Source organism: Panthera leo, chromosome E3, assembly GCF_018350215.1.
Source record: "Panthera leo isolate Ple1 chromosome E3, P.leo_Ple1_pat1.1, whole genome shotgun sequence".
Lineage (NCBI taxonomy): Eukaryota > Metazoa > Chordata > Mammalia > Carnivora > Felidae > Panthera > Panthera leo.
In genome coordinates, this window is record NC_056694.1 from 2896099 (window position 1) to 2922179 (window position 26081).

Below are 26081 nucleotides of genomic sequence, written 5' to 3' on the forward strand. Positions count from 1 at the left end.
AATGAAGTTCACTGTATCGATTAAGCCCTGAGAGGAATGATGTGGCCTCGTAGTCCTTCCCCAGGCCGTGGTGAGTGGCTCTTTGAGGACCTGGCGGGGAAGCGTGTCAGCAGTTTGAGGAGATCGTCATCCCGTAAAGTTAGTCTGCAGAGTGCCGCCCGCCCTGAGTAAAGCATCCTTACTTGGTCGTCGTGGTCCGTTTTTCCCTTTCTGGATGCGCTTTGTAAGATATTGTCATCCCTGAGTTGTTTAGCTCCAAGTGCTAATTTAATGAGTGTCGGTATTTACTTAGAGAGCTGTGGGGGTTTTTTCCCTCTTTTTACTGAACCGTGTTCGATACCACTTTCTCTGACGATAAAACAGTAATTACTGCTTATTTCTCTTTATCCTTTTATCCTGCCGTGACAGTTTTATTTCCCTTCGTCTAATTAGTGGTTCGGCATCTATTGCAGAATACTGCTTTGTGATTAGTTAAGCATGATTTCAAGGTGTTCCTGCCTATCCCGCATTCAAGGTATTTATCTAATGCCAAACAGATTTTCTTCATTTAGAGCTTTAAGTGATTAAAAGAGAACATTTCATATATATTTCGTAAGTGGGCATTTTGCAATACAATTTAAAGTTAATATACCAAATATAAACACTGCAGGGATGAGCATTTCTGAAAGAATCCTGAAATGCTATAAGCTTGGGCTAAAAGTCAAGTACTTACACCATCAGATGGTTGCACTCATACAAAGATTCATGAGAAGAAAATGCTTTTGTTTTATTCTGTTCTTTCCAAAAAGGATGTGTGTGTGTGTGTGTGTGTGTATATATATATATATATATATATATATACACACACATATAAAACACAGTTTGCTGAGTAGGTTTTAAATGTAACTCTGAAAGTCACTGTGGGGTGTAGACTTGCTTTCTCCCCTGCCTGCCCATCCACGGGATCCCTTCTCTAGGCCAGCCGTCATGCTCTCCCAGCCGGGCATCTGAACCTGCTTGACCTTAGGCCATTCTGAATCCCATTTAACAAATGTTTCTACTCTTGTTATTGGAAACAGGAAGACTGTTGAAATGTATAAACACAACATTTAAAAATGTTAATGGGGCATCTGGGTGGTCAGTCAGTTAAGCATCAGACTCTTGATCTCAGCTCAAATCTTGATGTCACAGTTCCTGAGTTCAAGCCCCTCATCTGTCTCTGTGCTGACAGTTGGGAGCCTGCTTTGGATTCTGTTCTCCCTTTCTCTCTCCCCCTTACCCACTCAAGCTCTGTCTCTGTCTGTCTCTCTCTCTCTCAAAAATAAATGAACATTAAACAAATTTTTTTAAATAAAAACAAATTTTAGTAAAAATTCTAATTACCTTAGAAAATGGGAACCTGCTTTCCTTCTTCCTTATTTTGGTAAGAGTTGCTTGTGTGTCCAACTTTATATTGCTTCCATTGATAGCAAATGCCTCTTCAGGTCGGTGAAACAAAGAACAGGGATCAATTTTTCATTCTTTTAGAAACCTGTTAGGTTGAACACAAGGCAGCTGAGATGGACTCCGGCAAAATATTCTGGAGAGTTCTAGCATTGAGCCCAGCATGGCTGGGCCAGTTTGGGAAGAATGCTGGGGAAGAGGAGGTGTGAGGGAGGATGAGGGGATCAAATTAAGCTTCTCCAACACTGGAGCTTCCCTTCATGTCCATGGGGGCACGGCCCACGGTGGTTGCCGTCTGGCAATTCGTTTTTGACTTGTGGTCTAGGTGTTGGCATCTATTGGAGAAGTATGAAAGGAGGTAGAGTGAAATAACAAGTCTTAACTTGATAAGCTTTTCTTGTTTTACTTGCAGATTCTTGCCAAAGACTCTTGAATTCCTGGTGAGCTAATGATATAAAGATGCTAAGTAGGTTTTAACTTGGTGTCACATCAAACAAATGATCTGCGAAGCTATTGATGAATCTCCAATGTCAGTAGAATAATATACCGGTGATCCCTTTTTTAGGAGATGAGATGAGGCTGATTAGGGGTATTTACACATTTGTAAGGCCCTTCAAGTTTCATATTTTCCACCTCATCATCACCCCCGTATTTATTAAGTACCTGCTGTGCAGGACATCATAAATCAGCATGTGTGTGGTTTTCTCTGCGAGTTTATACATCATTCAGAGATAGAAAGTTCGGCTTTGCATGGCAGTTGGAAGGGCATTTCTGCAGGGCCCCTGTCTGGATGGTTGGCAGACAAAAGTCAGATGGCGTTAGATCTGTTCTGCGCCACCAAAGGTGTCATTTAAAAACAAATGTTCGGCTCAAAGCGTTTCACTCATATTGAAACAGGTCAAGCTTCTGTACCTGCTGTAACCTGATTATCTGTGGTCGGTTCCACCACATGGGTTTGGGGAGGGGGAGGGGAAGGTGGTCCCTGGCCACAGGGAGGAGGAGCCTGGTCTCGCCAACCCCACCCCCTTATTGTTAACATTACCGCGGGATCTTCAAAATGTGAGCTTTCGGCTTACAGTTTAATTTCTTTCGCTTTCAAGGGAAACAACAATTCTAATAATAATTCCTGACTTGAAAAGTTTGTTGGATGGCCTAGTAACAATTTTAACAGCGGCCGTTAATTATTGGATACCTCCTCGAAACACGTCTTCCCTGATCCTCACCATTGCCTTCAGCTGTGCTAGGAGCTCGCGGACTGCAGACGGGATGCTCGATGGCCCTCCCAAGGGCACACAGCTGACCGGTGGCCCTCTGGCTTCCGCGCCAGGCCTGTCTGCATCAGGCTGATCCTTCTTTTCACTTTGTCTTGCCAAACCCTCTTCGTGTCTTTGATGTATTTTTTGCATATGCTACTTTTGTTCCTACTTCTCCCTTTTAGAACGTCAGCCTTCGGTGTGAAACACTATAGGTCGGCGTGAGCCACAGGCCCACACAAACTCTCGTGCCCACGTAGCCCTGAGCGTGCCTGTGAGGGTGTTATTTGTATGTATTCCCTTGTGTTGGGGCTGTAAGTCGCCGACTTGAGAAATTTTTGACAAAAGAGAAGGCAAACATGGTTTTCCAATTAAGGCACGGGCTTTACCACATTCCGAGGCCTAGCGGGGGATGGGGTGGAAATGAGGCCTGTGTAGCACGGGGTGAGGGGCAGCGGGAGACGGAGGGCCGCTGCCGTGTGCCGAGCCCAGCACCCTGTCACCAGCACCCTCTCTGCTCCTGCACCGCATACTTGTTGAGTGAGGAGGCTTCTGTCGTGTGGCAAAAGGAGCGGCAAAACTTCATCACCATCCCGGAAAAGGAGCTGAAGTGAGTGTCCCGGAGGTGGATGTGGGCTGCTTCGCATCCACAGGAGAATGAGGCCAAATGAAAAACTCACACAGTTCCGATGGCAGTTTGGGCTTTTTCTCCCGATTCGTTCACCGAATACGTCCTGAGGACATACTACCTGCCAGGCACCGTTCCAGGCACCGACTGTGCCACAGGAAACCAAAGAAAGGCCCTGTCCTCAGGGAGCCTGTCTCCAAGTGGAAGGAGACGTGATAGGCCAGCTGGTGATAACAGAGAGGAGAAAATAAAGCCGGGCATGCAGTGGGGAGAGGGGGGTCCGGTGGGTTGCTGTTGTAGATGTGCGTTCAGAGAAGCCCTCTCTGATAATAACCGGAGACCTTTGAGCAGAGACCGGAAGGAGTCAGGGAGGAGGCCTGGGAGTAAATCAGGGAGAGGAGCAGGTGAGGGAGCAGAATGGCCGGTGCCTTGGAGGCATGGCCCGGGTGGGCTGAGGGAGAGGGCTGGAGGTGAGCTTTCGGAAGTGGCTGAGCCTGAGTCCTAGAAACAGTTGTCTTAGCCAGAGTGAGGACCTTGGCGTTTGCTCTGAGGAGCTGAGCGGAGCAGCCATGCGCTCTTCCTTGTGACCCTTCTGTTAGGAATTATGTTCAGAATAGGGCAGCTCTGGGGCAGCAGAATCAGAGACCAGGAGGCCTGTTAGGGGTTTGCTGCAATGGTTGAGGTGGCTCAGATCGAGTGGTGTGGTAAGTGTCAGATGCTGGTCTCTTCTGAACGTAGAATTGATAGGATCTATGCCGGATTGGACGTGAGGTCTGGGAAGAGGAGGGACGCCATGGAAAATCTAAGACTTCTGGCCCGAGCAGCCGATGGGATGGAGTTACCGTTTCCTGAACTGGAGAGATGATTGGCGGCAAAACAAGTTTTGTGTATGTTGGGGGGAGGTTGGTGGTGGCGTCTGACATTTGTTTTGTACGCGTTTGAGGTGCACAGTAGACGGTCAGGAGGATGCACTCATGAGATGGTTGGATGTATCAGACTCAAGGTCAGCAAAGAAGCAGAGGCTCTGCGTTCATGACATTTAAAGCTCTCTGCAGCTCTGTGTGACACACACAAGCCAGTGAGCGAAACCCAGAGGGTTCCCTCGTATCTCTGAAATGCTTGTGGCCGCAGGTCACAGGGGATGACTCTGGCTGAGCTAAAAGACCGTGCATTGGAGTGTCAGAGCCAAGCCAGGAGAAGGAGCGGACGGGGTGGCACCGGGATGTTGCCCAGGAGCAGGGAGTGAGTCGGCACCTGATTGGCTTCCCAAGGATGTGAGGTCCTATCCTGGAGCTTGTGACCGCGTCAGGTAACACAGCAGAGGGGCAGTGGAGCTGCAGAAGCAAGAGGGCACTCGCAAGTGGGGGGTGGGACAAAGAAGAAAAGGCGAAGTCTCATGACTGGCGCACCCGGGTTCAGCGCCATTGCCCACTGACATGGCACGGGCCGGCCGCCAGCAGCGTTCTCGCGTCTCACCTTCAGCCGTGAGCTGGTGAGAGTCACGACCCCGTGTGGCATGTGTCCACCGTCTCCTCCAGCAGTGTCAGCCTCCCCTGGGTGCTGGCTGGCTAAGCCCTCCTTGTTCTGAGAACTGGGTCTGACCCCGCAGATACGCACTGCTGGAATGTCTGGGTGAAGGAGCAAGTGTGAAGGAAAGTCATGTGATATCTGCAAACTTCCTCACCAAAAGCGGGGGGGGTGGGCAGAGCATAGCAAACCTGGAGCAAAATGTTATTGATGAAGGGGTATAAACATATCTTCGAAAGGCAAAAATACTTTGAAAGAATTGAGAGTAAGTTATACTCAGAATTTTGAAGAGGCAATTACAGGTTTTATTTATCTGAGAGGCTGCAAAAAAAAAAAATGCATGTTTATTTTTCTGATTTACTGAATCCACACAGTTAGTTTGGTATCTCTGCATGTCAAAGATGAGTATAGCCTTGTCTTATAAATACAGTCTAATTTGATAATAAAATTGTCCTGTGTTGTTTGGGTTTTGATATATGTCCTTCGTTTCCTTTTATTTCTCACAACGCGAAGTGTGAATGCCGATGTCGTGCAGTATTTCTCTTACCTCCAGGAGGTGATTTACGTCGGCAGTTATCAGATTAGGACGCAGAAACTTGTTCTGTGCGGTGCCATTCTTCTGCCTAATTGCGGGCCCTCGTGCTCGGATCGCGTGTTGAAGCCTACCCGACGGGAATGCGGAAACACGGCGTGCTCGCAAGTGTTTTGCAGGGAACGCGAAGCTCACAGGTTCAATATTTCAACCTCCGGTCAGTTTCGCGGGACGGGACGCCTTGGCAGCAGTGATCTGAATTGTGAAGTACGGGCAGTAAACGGCATCCCGGGCGATGGGGAAACAGCCTGCCTCGTAACTGTCCGTGCTCACACGCTTGAACGTCCATTAACTTATTACCATTTCATTTCAATCGCGTCAAGAAAGATTTGTTTAAATTAGCACTTGCGGTGCAAGTCCCAACTTAATGCTTGAATGAAGTAGATCTGGTTGTAAAAATATTTTTATAGTTAACGGGGCTTTCAGAATAATATGCCTTTAAAAATGTTATATTATATTTTATGAGCATTCTGTGAATGTTTATAGAGTATGTCTATACGTGTGAATTGAGCCATATTTGGTGTTAGTGAAAAAGACCAGGAGATGTGGGCTCCAGACCTGCTTCCACCATTAATTCTGACCTTGGGCAGATAACGTACTCTGGTTTGCTTCCATTTTCTCAGGTCAGAATGAGGAAGGTGTGCTCGATGACCACTGAGGTCCTTTCTGGCGCTCACGTTCAAGCGATGCTCGCGGAAGGAAGGGCAGGGCCGGCTCTGCCTCTCCCGCCGTCTCCCTTCACGCCTCCAGCACATGCTTATCGAGTGCTAATTTCACACTGGCACTGTACTAGCTGCCAGGGGTCGAAAGGGGGGTGAGGCACCGAAGGGCCTGCCATCGGTGAGCTGTGGCCTCACGTGGAAACAGGTTAATAAACGGGACACTTTCGCCGTGACGTAGTGCAGGAGAGAGTGACGTAGAGCGCGAGGCACAGATTGCCAGCACACAGGTCGATGAATTTAACAAATATGTGACAGATGCCAGGCACTTCCCGGTCACGTTCCCGGGACACTTCGTACTCCTGTGCCCCCCAGCCCTGCCCACGGATCTAATTTTTATTGCCACAGGATCGTTTTTCTATTCTAGAATTTCTTGTAAAATGCGACCATAGAATATGCAATCTTTTGTGTCTTGCTTCTTTCAGCATTCATTCTCAAGGTGATAGTAACAACAATTATTAACATTTTTGAGTGCTGGGCGCTATTTTAAGTGTTTTCCATGTAATCACGTAATGATTCAGGAGATCCTCGCAGCAGCCGAGTGAACCATCCTGTTACTATCCCTGCTTACTGATGGGGGCTGAGGTGGACAGAGGCCAGCTGCCGGTCGTGTCAGAGCCCACGCTGTCCCCCCTGTGCTCACTGCTTTCTCAGCCTCTATCGGGAGAGTGAGGAGCCAGGAATATTCTTGGGAGCGATTACTTGTCTAACCAGGAAAGAGCTTGTATTTGCCAAGCTGAAGGGACTGTCATGTGGTCAGGGAGGAGGAAAGGGGGCAGGGAGAGTGCAAAGGGAAGAGACTGGATGGGACATGGGACCTGGAGTCACCAGGGTCTGGGAAAGAACCTGGATTTATTCCACACGGAGTAGGAAGTCTTTGCAGGAGTTGGTGCTTTTTTGGAAAATGTTTTGAAATTGCGGTAAAATGCATGTAACATATAATTTACCGTCTTAACTGTGTTTCTGAGTACAGGTCGGTGACGTTAAGTACGTTCCCAGTGCTGTGCAGCTGTCCCCACCATCCTCGTCCAGAACCATTTCTTCTTCCCACGCTGCAACTCTGTCCCTGTTAAGCAGTAACTCCCTGCTGTGCCCACCCCTGGCACCCGTCCCTCTACTTTCTGTCTCTGATTTTGACTCTTCCAGGTCCCTCTGTAACTGCAATCATACAGTATTTGTCCTTTCCCCCACTTTTAAATCAACTTAGTATGTTGAGTTGATTGTGTATTCACACGGATTTGCAAGAAAGAACACAGGGTCCCTTTAGCCGGTCTCCCCAAATGGTGCTCTCTTGCCATCCTGTCACACAGTTTCACAACCAGGTTATTGACATTGATACAGTCAAAACACAGCACATTCCCATCACCAAAGCGTCCCTTCTGTGTCCTGTTCGTAGCCACACCGCTTCGCTCCAGCCCTCACACCCACCCCAGACCTTGGAAATCACTGATCTGGTCTCCGTTTCTCTAGTTCTGTCACTTAGAGAATGTCGTGCCAATGGAATCCTGCAGCCTGTCTTCGGGTTGGCTTTCTTCACTCACTGTGACCCTCCGATTCAGTCCGCTCATCGCCTGTGTGGGTGTTCGGCCCCGTCTCGTGTGGTGGTCCTGGTGCGGGTCCAGGTGCCACCGCCCGCACCACCGCTCACCTGCCGAAGGTCAGCTGCGTGGTAGCCACTTTTCCTCCATTGTGAGTAAAGCTGCTGTAAACGTGTGTGTACAGGTTTTCGTGTAAACACAGTCTTTGCTTTTCTGGGATAAACGCCCAGGAAAGCAGTGGCTTGGCTATGTGGTAGCTGGATGTTTAGTGTCGGTAAGACGATGCCAAACTGCTTTCTGGAGCGGTTGTACTCTTTCCGATTCCTCCCAGCAGCGTGTGAGTGATCTAGTCTCAGCCTCCTCACTAGCATTCACTGGTGTCACTGTTTTTTACTTTAGCCACCCTGATAGGTGTGCAGTTATAACTCGCTGTGTTTTTAGTTTGCATTCCCCAGTGGCTAATGATGTTGAATATCTTTTAATGTGTGGATTTTGAAAAGAACCAAATAGGAAAAAACTGCATTTCTCGAAGGGAAAAATACAATCATTTATTTAAAAAGTCCACTGAAGGGCACCCAGGTGGTTCATTCGGTTAAGTGTCTGACTCTTGGTTTCAGCTCAGGTCATGGTCTCAAGGTTCATGGGATCGAGCCCCATGTTGGGCTGCACACTGAACGTGGAGTCTGCTTGGGATTCTCTCTCCTTCTCTCTGCCCCTCCCCCACCCGCTCTCTCTCTCTCTCTCTCTCTCTCTCTCTCTCTCTCTTCCCCTCTCCCCCTCCCCTTTCCCCCTCCCTCCATCTGTCCTTCCCCCCTCAATATAAATAAACTTTAAAAAATAAATGAAATAAAAAGTCATTTGAATGGATGAAAGAGCAGAAAATATGCAGCTGAAGTGAAAAATACTATCCTGTATAGGTATGAGGAAGAAACTCAGAATAAAGCACAGAGATAAAAAAAGACAGAAAATATAGAAGACAGGCTCAGAGATGAAGAGGATAGAATAATCAGTTGAGCTCTAAGAAGGGTCCAGAAGGAAAGAATGGAAAGAACGGGGTGCGGATAATGTTCAGAGATAATTGTCATAGTATTTCCTAAAACGATGGATCCTCAGAGTCAAAAGGCAGATGAAGCTTCAACTAGGATAAATGAAAATATATCCAAATCTAGACGTGTTCGAGTGTCACTGTGGAACTTCAAAGTCAGAGAAAAAACCTTAACAGCAACCATACGTGTAATTCAGGCTGCTTCAAAGGAACAACAATTAGATCTCAGCTGACAGCAATAGTAGGGAAGATAGCGGAATAATAGCTTCACCCTTCCAAGGGACGTAACTCTAATCATGGAATCCCACATCCGGCTAATCTGCTCTCCCAAACCGAGGGAGACCTGAGGATATTTTCAGACAAGACTGGGAGTTGACGTTTCTGAAACGTGTGCTAAGAGAACTACCATCAGTGGGCTTGAGGAGAAAGGATGCTGAATCTAGAAGGAAATGGAATATTAGGAATGTTGGTCTTTGTTTGATTTTTTTTCTAGTTAGGAAATGTTTAGTAATTGTAGTTTAAATATATTTAAATAAGAGATAATGAAACAGGCCAGGTTGAGATGATTCTTTGGGACTTTTTTTTAAGAATGGCTGCTGAAGGGGGCCCCCTGGGTGCCTCACTTGGTTAAGCATTGGCCTTCGGCTCAGGTCGTGATCGCGTGGTTTGTGAGTTCGAGCCCCGTGTCGGGCTCTGTGCTGACAGCTCAGAACCTGGAGCTGCTTCAGATTTTGTGTCTCCTTCTCTCTGCCCTGCCTCCAGCTCATACTCTGTCTCTCTCAAAGATAAGCAAACATGGAAAAAAAAAAACCAGAATGGCTGTAGAGAAATGGTGAGTATCCACAATGGGTACCTGACGTCAGGCGGGTTGTTTTTCCGTTAAGGTGGGAAATACCAAGTGCTCCTGGGTAGCTCGGGCAGTTGAGCATCTTACTCTTGATTTGGGCTTAGGTCATGATTCTGGGGTCTTGGGATCGAGCCCTGTGTCGGGCTCTGTGCTCAGCATGGAGCTTGCTTAAGATTCTCTCTTTCTCAGGAGCCCCTGGGTGGCTCAGTCGGTTGAGCTTCCGACTTTGACTCGGGTCATGGTCTCGCAGTTCGTGAGTTCAAGCCCCATGTCGGGCCCTGTGCCAACAGTTCAGAGCCTGGAGCCTGCTTCAGATTCTGTGCCTCCCTGTCTGTATCTCTCTCTCTCTCACTCTTTCAAAAATAAATAAACATTTAAAAAAAAGATTCGCTCTTTCTGTCCCTCATGCATTCTTTCTCTCTTTCTCTCTTAAAAGATGGTTGGGGGGGTGGGGGGGGGTACCAGAGAAAATCCGTATGCTAGTGGAAATTCTCCACTAGAGAAGGAGAATGTGAAGAGTGAAGGGAGTGTGGGTGTGACTGGAGGAACAAGGTCTGGAGAAGGCGAGAGGCCAGGCAGCCTGGGCACCCACAGAGGGGGCATGAGAAGGAAGGCCTCGGCAGGGTGGGTCCGCAGGTGTGTGCCCTGTGTGTGGGGGCCCTTCCGGAAGGGGGGGCCTTCGGTAGAGTGAAGGGCAGCTTCCGCTGTAACACAACAGACACCTTATGTGGGTGTGGATGCACGTGGCTTGGCTGATGTGGGAAATTGAGGGCTTGTGGATTTTTTATCTTCTCTGCATATTGGGAAGAGGTTTAAGTTTAGAGTGAAGTGTGGCACAGGAAGAGATGTGAAGATGCTTAAGATAACCGTCCAGAGAGTCCAAGCAAACCGAGAAACTCGCTAGGCTCATGGGACCCTCTGAGCGCACATGTGTAGTTGTGGTTTGCGGGAATGGATCTCTTCAGTAACGGTTAGTAATTCTGGTGTAGTTGTACAGAAGATGGCTAATTGGATTCAGAGACGGTGAAGTCTTGCCTGTCAGATGGGAGTAAAAATAAGGATGTGCAGGGTAGTTTGCAGAGATTTGATGGCCCTCAGCTGTCTGAGGGAAGAAGTGACGGGTGGTCATGCATGGCAGAGTCAGAGGGCTGTGGGAGTCTGTGAACTGGTGGAAATGAGTGGAGAACGGAGGGGAAGTGCTGCATTGGGCCCCCCAGGTCCTCTCATCTTCACCTTGGCTATTCCTTCCAGCCCCAGACAGCTGGTGTCTCCTCCTGCTGGAAGGGAGAGACTGGGTGGTGCTATCCAGAATGGTGGCCAGAGGTAAATTTTTGTGGCGTGAACTTTGGCCCTTAGGGAACCCGAGAATGGTATGTGGGGGAGAGAGGGTGGGCCGACAGGTAAGTCCGCTGGACTGTCCGACGAGACACGGCTTCCAGCGGCCTCTCTGAAGTCATCCTGGGAGTCCACGGTTGCAAAGCTGAGGCCACTGGGTCCCCACCCTCCTTTGTGCTCTCTCCTCCCTCCCTCCTTCCTGCTTCTCTGTGACCTCACCCACCCAGAGTGGGGCCACACAGAAGCTGCTGCAGGATGACTCTGTTCCCCAGGAGACCTAGGCTAGGACCTGAGGGATTTGAGGTTGAGTGATGATGAATGGAACTTTCATAAGGCTTGGCAAGGCTAAGGGAGTGACCCTGGGTGTGGGGCTGACATGGCATGCAAGACAGTGTCAGCAGAAGTGAGAGGGTTAGACACCCACGTTCGCGGCGTGAGGGTGCTCAGCCACCTGGGATGACGGCAGGAGGAGGAGTCCAAGGGAGAAGCCGAACCGGGAGAGTCCTTCTTGGGCAAATGGAGCGAGCGAGTAGAAGCCGAGCAGGGCATGTGTGGAGAGTAAATGGTGGTGTGACTCCATCCCGTGGGGGCAAAGGGCTGGGGTTTGGAAGGAGGAGAAATGGGCACTATAAAAGTGCCCACTGATGGCTCTGGTGGCGCTTGCTCTGCGTAGGCTGGACACCGGGAAGCCCTTCTGGAAATGCTCCTCTGGGTGGTTGGCTCCAACATCTGGCACTTTGGAATCCCACCGCTATAGACTGACTGTCTATGCCCTCCCGCCCCCATCCCCACCCCAGGTCATAGGTTGAAATCCTCATCCCCAGTGTGATGGTGTTAGGAGCTGGGGCCTTGGGAAGGTGCTTAGGCCACGAGGGCGGAACCCTCGTGAATGGGATTAATGCCCTTAAAAAGAGACCCCAGAGAGCTCCCTCCCGGCTTCCGCCTTGTGAGGACAGAGCAAGAAGCCAGCTGTGAACAAGGAAGAGGGCCCCCATCGGACACCAGATCCGTCCGTGCCTTGAGCTTGGACTTCTGGCCTCTAGAACTGTGGGAAGCAAATGTTTTTGTTTAAAAGCCATGTATGGAATTTTAGCAACATGAATGGACTGAGACACCCACCCAGGAGGTGTCTATCCTGGGACAGGTCACATAGCCTCACAGTGCCTCTCCTACAGGGAGCAGGGAGACTCGTCTGTTCCTCCTGAGTTGTCCTGAGATTTAGAGTGAGAAGTAATTTACCAACTCATGTTTGAGGAAGTGACAGATGACCTGTACTATCTGTCACCCATCCTCCCAGATTATGTCCTGGTGCTTACCATAATGGTGCCCTGTGTAGACGAGGCTGTGTATGTAGTTGTCTCCGGGAACCGAATGCTAGCTGGGAGAGAGGGACCCCGGCGTAGAGAATGTGCTCTGCCCCGGTGTGTCCTGTGGGCTTTTCCACGTGCTGGTTCATCCCCTAGAAAGTTCCTTTTGTCGTTCCGACCACATCCAGGAGGAGTCCCGTTGTCCGAGCCGATGATATTGCAGGCATATTAGTGTCCGTAGAAGCAGGTAAGAGAAAGATGGGCAGCGCGACGTTGCTTCAGTGAATGGCCTGCAGAGCGCTGACTGAGGTTGCACTTCCCGTGCTTCACGTCCACTGTGCACCGTGGGAGGAGGTCCGAGGTTGCCGTGAGAAGTTCAGACTTTCTTTCAGGTTGGCAGGTAGTTTGACACTGTGGGATGAAAGGTTACCCTTTAAACGCCGTTAGATCAGGTCTGGGGCCTCAGCCGGTGGCGGCGGATACCAACCTCAAGGCCTGCTCTATCCCGTGATGCGCACGGCCGGAATGAAGGTTGTCACGTATCTTCTGTTCAGTAACGTTTGTGTGGCACGTGTGGGAAGCTTCTGCTCTACCTGCTGCTCTGGGATAAGGGTACCTCACAGCAGAGAACTGTTCTGAGCAGCGTGAGTGGCCGAAGGGCAGGGGTGGGGGTCTTAGAGTCACTTGGTTCCATTTGAGTTGGCAGTGTAGTGTTTAATGACAAGACTTTAATATTCTATGTACCAATTTTTCATTTGAAAATAAAACACCACTTCATTTTACAAGAGCAGATCTAGTGACAATAACGCATTTCTTTACAAATATTAGCCTATTATACATCTCAAGTCAGTCGCACATAATTGCATTTCACCAACTCTACATAATACTTTAATTAAAACCAGGATAATTAAAATACAGTTTTAATGAACAATAAATTCTGAAGTTGCCAGGCCTGGAATGTGTTATGTGAATCATACCTGCTCTTTTTTTTTTTTTTTAGCTCTTAAATCGGTATCCACATTATGTTTCGAAATGGCAACAATCTGAGCAAGAGGCATTTTTAATCGTATGTAATAGTGTATACTAGCAAATCATGTATTTCTTTGTGGCTGTCATGTATCTGTCCATCCTCTTGCATGTATAGGTTGTTCGCTACTGGTTGTAAACTCTGGAATGAAGGAAAAGCTTTTCCTTGTGGTTTTCTTCCCCGGCTTTATTGCTACATAATTAACCTGTAACAGTGTATTAGCTTCAGGTGTATACCATGATGATTTGATATGTGTGTGTGTTACGAAACGATTGCCACAATGAATCTGGTTAACATTCATCACCACACAGAGTTAAACCTCCTTTTTGTGCTGAGAAGTTTTTACAACTACTCCCCTAGCAACTTGCAGAGAAGCAGTGCAGCGTCGTTAGCTCTGCTCACCACACACGTTGCATCCCCAGGACTTGTCTTGTGACTGGAAGTTTATACCTTTGACCACCTTCACCCCTCGCCCCCCACCCCCACCTTTGGCAACCAACCGCTGATCCGTTTTCTTTCCACGAATTCAGTTCTTTTAGATTCCATGTACACGTGAGAGCGTACTGTATTTGTCTTTTTCTGTCTTGCTTTTTTTCAAGGAGCATAATGTGCTGAAGGTTCATCCATGTTGTCACAAAATGACAGGATTTCTTTATTGAGGTTGAATATCATTCCATCGTATATGCGCATACGTATGTACGTAAATATAGATCACATTTTCTTTATCCGTTCACCTGTTGATGGACACTTGGCTGTTTCCGTGTCTTGGCTGCTGTGAGTGATACTGCAGAGAACGCGGGGGTGCACACCTGTGTTTGAGACAACGATTTCTTTTCCTGTAGATACACACCCTGAACTAGAGTTGCTGGATTGTATGGCGGTTCTCCTTTTCCTTTCTCCGGAATCTCCAAACTGTCTTCCGTCATGGCTGTGCCAGTTGACATTCCCACCAGCAGTGCGTGAGGGTTCCCTTTTCTCCACATCCTCTCCAACACCTGTTACCTCTTGTCTTTTCGAGAATACCCACCCTAGCAGGTGTGAGGTGGGGTCTCATTGTGGTTTTGATTTGCATTGCTCTGTTCGTGAGTGATGTTGAGCGCCTTTTCATGTACCTGCTGGCCATTTGAATATCTTCTTCGGAAATGTGTGTACTCAGTTCCTTTGCCCATTTTGAAATGGATCGTTTCTTTGTTTTTGAGGACCTGGCAACTAGCACAGCGCTTGGCCCTCCTGATGCTTCTTCGATGAGTGGATGAATATCTCCTCAATGAATGAGGACATGGCTCTTTGTACTTGGCTCATTGTGGGGAGATGGTGTGGGACCATGTACATCAAATTAAGGTTCGGGAAACCAGGGTCCCAGTCTTAGCTCCATCACTTAGGAGGTCTGTGAGCTTGGGCAAGGGCTAAAGGGACCTTTAACTGTTCCCAACAAAGGTAATGTAGTTGGGTCTCTCAGCTGGAGATGGTAAGTAGCAGCTACCCTATCAAGCTCTTCGAGTTATTACAGGGAACATGTATTTGGTGGATAAAATCACAGATGTGAAAACACTTGCTAACCTGTCAATGTAATGCCTGCTACTCTTCTTACCATTTCCACCTCTGCTCATCATACTCTCCATATACATAAACTCGGATTAGTATTGAAAATCAACTATCACCTCATTTGGAGCTGTGGATTTTTAGGTAGTTTTCATGATGAACTTTTGATCCTTGGTCAAGTGGCCCCTGGTAGTATAGAATATAAGGAGATCTGCCCCTTCAGCCACCCCACTTTCCTTCTCCCCCCGGTTATAATGTCCTTGGGAAATTCAAGCCAGTCTTAATATTAGCTGCGTAATTAGGGAGGCATTACTGCCCGTACATCTAATGGATAGTTCATTACACAGTCAAATTTAAGTGACTTTTATTAGCTTCTCTTTTGGATTATCATTGTCAGTGTTACTCTCTCCCAAATACGGGTCACTTACTCATTCACTTGTCTGTTTATTTGACAAGTACCTAACTGCCCTGGCATCGTCCGTGAAAGTTACTCCTGAAGCACCAAACTCCCTAGGAAGGAAATATGCTTTGGACTCTGGCCAAGGGGATACTGCTACAGTTAAGAAGTCAAGAAGATTTGGTAACTTTGTTTCATTTCTGACCCAAACATGGGGCGTGGTCCCTATGGGCAGCTTCTGGTGATGCTCCAGGATGCCTATCGTCTTGTCTATCCATGGGGAGTCAGTGGGCAGAGTGCAGTTCAGTTTATATGGCCACTTTGGGGGCTCTGTGCCATGGCAAGCCTCGTTTCATCTGGTCTTGTCCCAGAGTCCTTAGGCAGAAACTTGGATACCAAAGTGAAGTTCTACCCCACAAAAGGGAAGGGAAAGGAACACTAGGAAGGAAGGGATGTGCTCAGAGCTCAGGGAAAGTCACGTGCTGTGTCCCCTTCTTGGGCCCGTGTGCACTTGAGGGCTAGGACTGGCAGGAGGCTGTGACGTGCAGAGACTGAGGCGGTGTGGGCATGGGGAGGGTCAAGAAAGGCAAACAGATAAGTGGGGGGCCAGCTCAGCTGGGCAGGGGGTGCTGTTGCACTCGGCGACCTGTGTCCCCACGTAGCAAGAGAAGCATTTCCAGGGGGTGGAGGGTACAGTACAGCCTGCGGAGTCCTGGCGGTCACGCTTTTGAAGGCGATCGAGGAGCATGGACTGTGAGTTGAAGTCCCCACACAAATGGAGAGTGTGTGACGACAGGATAGGCTTTGGGAAGCACAGGATTAAGTAAGATGGGCTGACTGTGGGAGCCAGCTGTATTCTTTAGTCGTTTTCTGATTCTGGGCAGGCCTAACTTAATGACTGAGGGGCTCCGCTTTTTCATGTGTGACACGGGGTAAAGGCAGTTGTGGTGGATGTCTGGTGTGAAACACGTCGCCAGTGTGTTGGCTGGGGCTCTGATGAGCCACGGAAGGAGCTGGCCGCCCTCAGGATGAAGTTCCCAGTGGCAGGTCGGTGATGTGCGGCCAGCGCAGATGCTGTGGAGGGTCATGCGTTGCCTCATCTTTCCGCAAGGCTGCTCTAAATCTTCGTGGCATTCGAGCAAAGGAAGCCGAGGAAGTCTTATCACACCAATTTTGTGGATGACTGAATGGGGGAAGGAAGTGGTTATGTGATTTAAGGTCAACTACTGTGTTAGTGATTGAGCTGGGATTGAGCTCAGCACCTGAATGATGCCTTTCTGGTTAGTTCTGTGAATGTTTATGACACAGTTGATCTTAGGTTGCCCATACGGCATTTGATACGGCAAAGGGGTCCTCTGCTGGGCATCGGTGCCCATGCTTCGGCCCCACAGTGCCACGTGTACCCGGTGCCCAGTGGCAAGTCCACAGCCTCTGCCAGGTTAACTTTTATGTGTAAAATACAGATGATGATAAGGCGGCCTGCCTCCCTCACAGCACTTTTACACTTTTATTTTTGTTTGCAAGAATCAAATATGGTACCAGATAAAAGATACGGTGTGAGTTACGAAGTGTCCTGTCTGTGTAACGTGGGCTCATTTTCTCATGAGGGTTTTTGTTCCTTGCTGGAATCAGATCTGACCTAAGACTAGGTAGATCTAATTTGCGTCCAGGTGACAGTCCCTATTGCAAGGTCAAGGTCGTCTCTCATCCCTTCAGTCCATCAGCTGGTCAGCACTGTGCTAGACTCTGGGATAAAAAGATCAATAAAACAATCCTGGCTCGGAAGGGCTTGTAACCTAGTGAGAGGGTGGTAGCCGTTTCTTCGTAGTTCATCCTGCGTAGCCTCTTTGTTGTTTTTATTTTTAAACATTTTTTTGATGTTTATTCATTTTTGAGAGAGACAGGGCACGAGCAGGGGCAGAAAGAGAGGGAGACACAGAATCTGAGGCAGGCTTCAGGTTCCAGGCTGTCAGCACAGAGCCCAGTGCGAGGCTTGAACCTATAAACCATGAGATTGCGACCTGAGGTGAAGTCAGACGCTTCACCGACTGAGCCACCCAGGCACCCCTGTTTTTTTATATGATAGCTTTATTGAGCTGTAATTCACCTATCATAAATTCTTTTTAAAGAATACATCTTTTTTAAAGTTTATTTATTTTGATAGATAGGGGAGGGGCACAGGTAGAGAAAGAGAGAGAATCTGTCCCATGGCACAGAGCCCGACATGGGATTCAGTCTCAAGAGCTGGGAAATCATGACCTGAACCCAAATCAAGACTCAGACACTTAGCTGACTGAGCCACTCAGGTGCCCCTGAAGATTACATCTTTTTAAAGTGGTCTTTAGGATATTCAGAGCTTACAGTTGTCCCCACCGTGTGACAGAGCATTCCCACCACCCTGAAGGAGAACCCCAGACCCATTTGTAGCCCCCGTCCCCACCCCCAGGCCCTGACAGTGGTCATCTACTTTTTATCCTCCTGCATTTGTCTGTTTGGGATATTTCGTATCAAAGGAATAATATGCTGTGGCCCTTTGATACTTAGCGGTCTTTATTGAGTTGATTTTTCTCTCTCTCTCTCTTTTTTTTTTTTTTTTTTACTGATCGTCATTAAATAACTCAATGGTTGTTTTTTTTGTTTTGTTTTGTTTTTTGTTTTTGGTGGGGGAGACCTTTCCTGAGCTGAATTCTACCTGGGTAAAGAAAAGACGTCCTTCATTTCTTTACCAGACACTTGTCCGACGTCTCCTTTGTGTTGGGCACTCTGGCAGGCACTCGTATGATGTCACACAGGTCCCTGTTCTCATGGGATTCGCAGTCGTAAGGGGGAAGCAGACCAAGAAATGGGCACACGAACAAACACATAAAGAGGATCTGGTGATGAGAAAAGCCCTGTCCCAGGATATAATATGTAGAACAAAATTTTAGGAAGGAGAAGCAGTAGTAATCTGAAGAAATGGGGCTGGGCATTCTGGGTACGGCAGTGACAAAGAAACCGAAGCAGGAAAGAACCTGCCTGGTGGGGTGGGAGACCTGAAAGGAAGCTGGCAAGGCTGTGGCCCCGGGGAGGGGGGAGTAGGGGTTAGGCCTACCTGAAGTCAGCAAGGCCCTGTCTGGTGCTTATGGAGGTGGGCTGCGGGTTTATCCTAAGTGTGGTGGAAAGACAAGGAGGATGCCATAATCAGATTGGCTTGAAGGAAATCTGGCTGCTCTGTGAAGAATGGATCATAAGGGAGGGCAGAAGGAGAGCCAGAATCCTTAGGAGGCTCTTGCAAACATCCTGGCAGGAGGCGCTTACATAGCCTGAATTAAGATGGGAAAGAGGAAATGGGGACAAATTAAAGTAATAGGTTAAATTAGAACCAGTAGTTATGGTATGAATAAATAACGGCAAAGTGGGGATACGTGAAAAGTAGAATCTACGGGACTTACCATGGAGTGCGTGTATAGTGGAGTCGGGCTCCTTGTTTCTGATTTGAGTCCTTGGGTTTATATGTCCTAGAATGGTGGCAACTGGGTAAAGATGGGTTTGGGGCACGTTTAGTTTCAGATGCTTGTGAAAAGTGTGGGTGGAGAGATCAACTGGACGTTTGGGAGTCCACAGCCTGGAGCTCCAGTGGGGAATCTGACTGGGGATATGAAACTGGGACCCATCCATATGCGGGTGGTGTACGTGTGGTATTGAAAACTGCAGGGGTAGATGAGCCTTTCTAGGGAGAGAGATTTTAGACGGAAGAGACGCAAGCTGAGAATGCCAACATTTAGTGAAGGTTGGAGAAATAAGGTGCCCACAAAAAGAGAGAGCCCGCTAGAGGGGAGGGGGCACCCAGGAGCACTCAATGTCATGGAGTCGCTAAGAAGAGAGCTTTTTACCTGGTTACAGCCCACGTGTGGTCTTGACGTCGAGCACAGACAAAGGACTAGGAAGAGGAGATCAGCCAAGTGCAGGAGGGGGAGACAGAGAAGAAGATCTGGGGAAGCCCCTTTGTCCGACGGCTTTCAGCAGCCCTTTGGGAAACCCGTACACGATGGATTCAGCTGCACAGCCTGGTTGGGGAAACGTCCGCTCTCGCTCTCTGCCACAGCCCTAGGGTAGAAGGTCCTCCAGATAAAACGTGTCGCGGACAGATTAGCGGTTGGGATCAAACAGCCACAACGGCACTAGTTCACGCCTCGCCCGGGATGATGTTGGTTCAGGTGTTTGTGCTTGCTGTTTGTCACTGCTGATGGAATTGTCCTGTTTTACCTTGGAAGGTTATAAATGGGGGGCACCCTTAGAACTCATTCGTGAACCTTCCCTCTTGCGTCTAGATGTGCCCGTTCATTATTAGACAAGGTAAATCATCATACCCAGCTTCAGTCACACACGCAACGTGCGTCCTTTACTTTTATAATCAGAGTCCAGTAGTTTAACACACGCAGCAGCTCTGTGAATTACCTCTGCTGAGTAGTTCCGGGAGTTTAGAAGTTACCTACATGAAGCCCACCTTCACTCACCGTCATGTTCACCCATGTCTTTCGTTCAGTGAGATCACTGCCACACCGTGACTGCCTACTCTGACGATGCAGATCACCAGTACCTATGCTTTGCCGAGCTTGGCATTCTGTCTGAAACCTGTGTTGTGCCAAGTTCTTTGAATAACTAATTGACTGTATAAAAAATAATTTTATTACCCTTCTCTTGTTCTTGTTCTCAAACTTGGTATGAACAAAGAAATCATAATATGGCTTGAAACTGCTATCTGTGGGTTAATATTCTTGAATGACATTTAGTTACAATTAAGCACGCGGTCCATAGCAATGAATGTGAACCAATACTATTTAGTGTTAATTGAAGCGGGGGTGTGAGGACCCGGCAGGCTGCCGCTGGCGGATCCCTGGCCCTTGGTTGGGAGTATGATGTGTGGCTCTTTAGTGCCTGGCTTTTATCTAACAAACTCTAAACGAATTTAAATAAATTGTAAATGCCCTGGATAAAATTTAGTCTTTCTTTTTTTTGCTCTAATGATGAAATAAGAAATTGTGGCAATCAAAAAAATTTTGAAAAGCATCTAATGATTAAAATACAAAAATGATGTTTCTAAATACTTACTGGAAAATGCCCTGGTCTTAGTATTTTCTATGATCTTCTGTTCTGCTTCGTATCTTTAAGAAGGATAATAGATACAACTTGCAAAGAAGCAACATAAAGTGGTGGCTAGGAGTATGAACTCTGAAATCAGACTGCCTGAATTCCACCCTTGATTCCGCCATTTAATAGTCGTGTGACCTTGGGCAAGGTGCTCAGCCTCTCTGTTACTTTAGTTTCCTCCTCTGTGAAGCTGGAACCATATCAATATTTGCCTCATCGGATGGTGAGGATCTCCTCTCTGTGGCGCCTGCGAAATTAGAGGGCTCAGACCAGCACCTGGGTCACAGAAGGACATCATGACTGTTAGGAGCTCTGGTTACTCTCATCATTATTTTTACTAATTTGAATGTTCCAAATGGAGGAAGAGTCAACGGTCTTATTATTCTTTTGGTGTTAGTTCTCTTGAAGTAAATCTTGCAAAGCAAAATTGCATTTTGTATTTCTGATTGCTTTCATCCTATCTGGAGGCGTGAAAATGATTTCCTTAATCCTTTATGTGAACAGAAGTCCAGGTTCTCAGTAGCAGTAGGTAAGATGGAGGTGACGGAGCAGTGGGGAAACGGTCTTAGGGGGCGGGGTGTAACGAAGTTGCGCGGATTTTAAAGATGTGATCAGAACCTGTCGTGACGCCCTTCAGGGACACACCTTCTTTTGTTGACGAAACAGGAGGCAGAGACGTTTCTGTCTTCAAACGGCATAAATTTGGGGGGATCTTAGAAAAACCAAGGCTCATTTCACGCATATTATTTCTTCAAGTTCTCAACTAAATAAGATATTGAGGGAAGTTGAATTTATGCCCGAGCCACATCTTGGTTCTGCTCTCCTTCTCCTGGTTCTGTTTGCTTACTTTCTGTGAAGTTGTCCTCTTAGAGCTTGGTGCTGGAATTGAGGGATTTGTACAGGAAAACATTGGATCAGTTGAGGAAATAGAGATACTGTATACATCAGGTGGCGAGCGAGCGAGCGTGTGTGACATGTAGGTGACAGCTCTGCCCAGGGCTGCCCCAGCTTAGTGCTCACATTCGCTGGCGTCCTTGTTCACACACACACCGCTTGTCGTTTCCGGCTCCTGTGGGTGTAAGAGTTGCCATTTCCCTGCTAGTTTTCCCTACTAGCGTCAAAGGTTCTGCGTCTGTAAGGAAGCCCAGAGAGAAGAGAAGTAAATCTGACATCAGCAGCTCTCCTGTAGAAGCTAAGCAGGGCAGGAATGTTTCACGGACAGAACCTCATTTGTTCTCACGGCATTTTGCTGACGAATAGATCACTGTCCCTGTAGGACAAACTTGATAGGCTGCACAGGACGCTGCGCGTTGTAGAGTTGAGAAAAAACTCACTGTGAGGTCTTCCCTGACCCCAGTGTCTCATCTCGGGCTCCCAGGGTGGCTGGTGACTAGTCACGCCTTCTACAGCCTTCTAGCGCATTTTCCATCTGAACCGCGCTCAAGCTTGTTGAAGCGCACCTGTGGGCATGAGCTCAGGGAGGGTTTCCCACAGGCTCACAGGGAGACATTTTTCCTTCTTCCTGGTGGGACGCTTGGCGAAAACACGCGTGCCTTGAAGGAGATGCAAAATACGAGGCAAGTCAGAGGGGTGACGCCAGGCTGTGTCTCCGGGATACTCTTAGTCACAGCCACTGTTACGATCAGAGACGCCAGGCTGTCAATGGCCCTCACAGCTCAGGGCGGCTGCAGCTAAAATGCCGTCGTGTTGTGAAAGGTAGGATGAGAAAATGTAGTGTTTGTCCTCTGTTCTCACGTGCCCACTTGATCGGGGTCATTCAGAGCCCGTGCTGTTGGGCCGATAAATTTGGGAAACACAAACCATAGGATTCAGCTTTTGGTATGCTTCTGTTTCTTTCCAGGGAAACGTTTTCCCCTGGCTGTGGAAGCAGGTGTGGTCAGCATGATTTCTAACAACTTCACACCTTGCTTGTGGCTCCCGGACAGAGGAGGGCTGCCTCCGAGAATACAGAATGTCACTTGCGTGTCTTCGTATTGGAAAAATAGCAATGCCTTTAAAGAACAGTCTAGCATTTCAGGGAGAGGAGATAGGAGCCATATTAAAAGCAGAATGATTAGGACCTTTAGAACTTCGAGGGAGTTCTTTGACTCAGAAATCCTGGAGTTTACATAAAAGTGGAGAAATAATGGCACAAGTGTCTACAAACGAGTGGACTTTCTGCTGTTGTTTTCCCCAAACCTATAAAATGGTCAGACGGGCCCCCATCTGTGAAGGCGGCTTCGGGTGTGAATTCCCTGTGCCTGCTCACACATGCCCGTGTGCCGGAACACCGTCTCTGTGCACCCCGGAGGCCTCCGGTCTCCTCTCCACCGGGTCATGGGGCCTCAGCCCCCTTCCCACCGCACCTCACAACTCCTAGCCTGACCCGTGGAAAGCTTCGAGCAAGTTCTGTGAGCTTTCTTTCACGTAAGGGAGAGCTCCTGTGGATGTATGCAGCATTTGCAGTAATGAGTACCACTGCTTTTAGCCCCGCTGCGCCACGTTGACTCGAGCTGCGCTGGAATTCTTTGAGGCAGGGGCTTCCTTTTTTTCACTCTGCGTGTCCTGCGTGTACATCACGACGACCACGCATGTGTGTCCTTGGGAAGTATTTATGGGTTTAATTAGCGCGTGAGTGAATGTGTGAAGGAAGGAGGCTTGGTGTTGTGCCTGATATCGTATGAGTTAGTCTTTTCTCCTTCCTCCCTCCCTCCCTCTACCCCTCTCCCCTCCCTTTGGCAGGGGCATCAGGCTACAGCCGAAGGCGGCACGAAGCGGTGTGTGAGGTTGTTCTGGGGTGAGGAGCAGGACCGTGGGGAGGTGATCTTTGCACCAACACTGGCCCCGCAGCAGTCTGTGGTCTGTCGAGCGCTCCCCTTGCCCCAGAGTGGGAGACAAAAGTGATAAACGTTTTACTCACGTTTGAAACATTGAGCGTTGGTGCCTTGTGTTTCCTTCTTCTGTTAACAGACGTCAGTTCATTTTTAGTGATAAAGATGGTTTCTCAGGGCGCCTGGGTGGCTCAGGTGGTTGAGCGTCTGACTCTTGATTTTGACTCAGGTCATGATCCCAGGGTTGTGGGATCGAGCCCCACATCGGGCTCCACACTGAGCGTGGATCCTGCTTGGGACTCTCTTTCTCTCCCTCCCTCCCTCCCTGCCCCTCTCCCCGACTCGTGCTCTCTTTCTCTTAGATAAAGATAAAAAGGTTTCTCAGGTGGTTTCATTAATGAAGGGGCCAGAAAACTCAGACCACTTTCTGCCATATTCCTTGGAGTCCTCTGGTACCTCTCCTTCTGGGTCCCAATTAGTCAGAAAGTTCTCTCCCTCCATTGCCACCACCTCTGTTCGGGCCGTCAGCTTTTCTGCTTAGGCTCCTGCAAACGCCCACAACTGATGTCCGGGTCCTCAGCTTTGTCCTGTGCACCGGAGACCCTCGCCAGTCTAGCCTCTGCCCCGGAGGCTAGACAGCTCTTCGGCTAGACACCCATAGCCCCCTTTCTCTAAAGGACTCTGTGGTCTCCCCTTGCTTCTAGCTGAAGTCTGAGCCGCGGTCCTCCTGGCCTGGCCCCTGCCTGCCTCTGACCCTCTCATGTCCCCCCACGCCCGCCCTTACCATTAACAACACAGCCACACCAAACACTCTGGCATCCACCTGCTCCCCAGCACATGCTGCTTCCTGCCTAGAATGCCACTCTCCTCACTGGGTTTTACTTTCGGCTTCAGATGTCATCTTTCATAACCCTTTCTCCGAGAATATTTCTCAGGCCACTTCCTTCAGCCTGACTGCTCACCGAGACCAGGTTCACAGTGATTTGTGTGGTCCAACGTCACCCATACTTACCTCCGTCGTTGGTCCCGTCAGCTATATGATGGAATGGCCTTGCTTGTTGGTTTCTCTCTGTGTTGTGACCTTCTTAGATAGGAGCACCACATTTTAGTCCCCTGTGTGTCCCCAAGCCTTAAATGAGTTCCTGGTGTGGAGCAAGTAATCGGTATTTATTTATGTCTAATATTAGATTTCTTTTCATACTGTGTGTCTGTTAAAGTACATTTGTGGAAATTAAGAAATCCAAGAAAGAGCACATGTTAACAGTGTCACTGGAGAGGTAAGCTGACTTTTGCCTTTCCCGTCTGCGGTCTTGCAGGCTGGAAATGAGGGATAAATCTTATGTTTCCTCCTACCTGTATGTATCTGCTGAGTCACTAGCAAGGTTTGCTGGCGGGATCACATCATGCTCTTTTTGAACTTGGAATTGAAATGGGTTTTCAATTTACTCTTCTTTTTAAGGACTTGTGCTTTGTTAGTTTGGGAAATTGTATGGTAGGGATTTGTTTTTCTGTTAAGTGCTCCTAGAAGAAAAATAAATGATACGAGAAATAAAAATCCCAGTGAATTATGACCTTTGCAGCATCTTGTGCATGTCTCTGTACCCTGCCCGGTTATTCTGACCTCATTGTAGGTAAATTTGCATTTGGGAAATACATATCATGAAGGTTATGCGGTTACTCAGAGGTAATTTTATTATAAGTATGTGATTATCAAAAATGCATCTTTGGGACTCTGCAGCTTCTGTTCCTTCCATTATTAAAATGATAACATTTATTTTTTGTTACATGAGTGATTTGTAGAATGACATTTTGGCCTAAAATGAGTTTTTGGAGCTAATTTTTGAAAAATTGGGGCTAAGTGGAAAACAGTAAGTAGCCGACGCACGAGGCCTGGCAGTTCTGGTGAGCACTGACTGCGTGACAGGATCGTGCCCTGCAGTAACTTGGGGGCCTCACATGAGAAAAGAATTCACAGGTTGTACCGTTGTCACAACGAGAGCCGTAGCGCTCATTCTCGCTTTGTTTGGTTAAGACCTAGAGGCACATCGCATTGAGATTTTAACAGCCAATACTTGTAAAGTGTCCCTTAACCGCTTTATTTATTTTAAGTTTACTTATTTGTTTATTTTGAGAGAGAGAGAGAGAGAGCACGCGTGCGAGTGAGCACCCACGGGGGAGGGGCAGAGAGAGAGAGGGAGACGGAGAATCTCAAGCAGGCTCTGCGGTGTCAGCACGGAACCCCTGAGCCGGCATCAAGAGTCAGGTGCTTAACCGACTGAGCCACCCAGGCACCCTGCGTACCTTCTTGATTTTATATACACTAATTTATTTTAGGAAGGCACTTCTGTGGAGTTAAGATAAACACAATACAGCAAAATTCTCTTAATTTTTTTAAGAGAAAAAATTAAACCTGTCTTTTTCACTGTCGTAGCTCTTACCTTTGCCTCTCCTTCAACATTGCTGTGTCTCTGCAAGTATGAAATTGCTCCCACCTTCAGCTCATTACATTGTAAACCGTCCTCTTCCAGCCGTACTGTTGGTATCCCTGTTTCAACTAATGCCACCAATGTTTTCCCAGTCACACAGGTTTTACACATGCTCCTTCCTTCTTCCCTTTACTACCCACATTACATTCACTGTCAATCCTGTAGATTTTCCTACTGGGGGGTGCTTTAGTTATGAAATATGCGTCGATGCAGGAAATGCATGAAACGTCACTGTAGAGAGTGAAACGTGATTGTCGGGCACACACCCTCATGACCACCTCTCACTCCCACATTGAACATGACCCGTCACCATCCCGTGGGCTCCTTTTCAAGCACCCTCCGCTCTTCCAGAAGACTTGACCTTTGTGGTCATACTTTCTTGCTGTTCTTTAGAGTTATGCCACTTAGTATCTTCATTTTAAACAAATGGAATCAAACAGAATGTACTCTTGTGT

The 26081-nt window shown here is 48.0% G+C and overlaps 1 protein-coding gene across 1 annotated transcript in view; it reads left to right on the forward strand.

Annotated features, from left to right (window-relative positions):
- SDK1 (sidekick cell adhesion molecule 1) overlaps positions 1 to 26081 on the forward strand; it is a 531480-nt gene that overhangs the window by 20709 nt on the left and 484690 nt on the right. The gene's annotated exons all lie outside the window — the stretch shown is intronic.